This window comes from Tigriopus californicus, chromosome 3 (assembly GCF_007210705.1).
Source record: "Tigriopus californicus strain San Diego chromosome 3, Tcal_SD_v2.1, whole genome shotgun sequence".
Taxonomy (NCBI): Eukaryota; Metazoa; Arthropoda; class Copepoda; order Harpacticoida; family Harpacticidae; genus Tigriopus; species Tigriopus californicus.
In genome coordinates, this window is record NC_081442.1 from 6,313,650 (window position 1) to 6,314,199 (window position 550).

Sequence of the window (550 nt, forward strand, 5' to 3'; positions counted from 1 at the left end):
AACGAGTGCCAAGTTATCCAAAATCTAAATCAAACACAATGAAAAGAATATATTTGTAGTGGCTGGATCGTGTGGCTCGAATTACTTTTCAGGCAGCCTTAGCATATTCTGAATGTTTTAAAAACCAATCCTTGAGCCCCTTAAGACATACCGCAAAATTTGCTTAGCTTGTGTAACAAGTGAGTGACCAGCAGTACTGAACGGGAAAGAGTAGTGTTTCTAAGCTATTTAACAGAAAACAACAATAAAACGTGTGGTTCTTCCTTCTCTTTTATCTTTTGTTGAACCTTTAAGTCTTTTTTTCCTTATCATATGAGTGCACAAGCCCTCTTTTGCTCCTCTCTTCTCTTTTCTTGAGAAAAGAAAAGTCCTGCTTTTCTAGAAAAAATATGCATCAACCTTCTCTAAGAAAAGTAGAAGCTTAACCTTACCTAATTAAATAATTTACTTTCGTTTTATCAATTTATAGGACAGATGAGAAAGAGGCACATAAAATGGAAAGTAAACTCAAACATATTGTAAAATTGATATTGTAGGTGGAAACAGGATA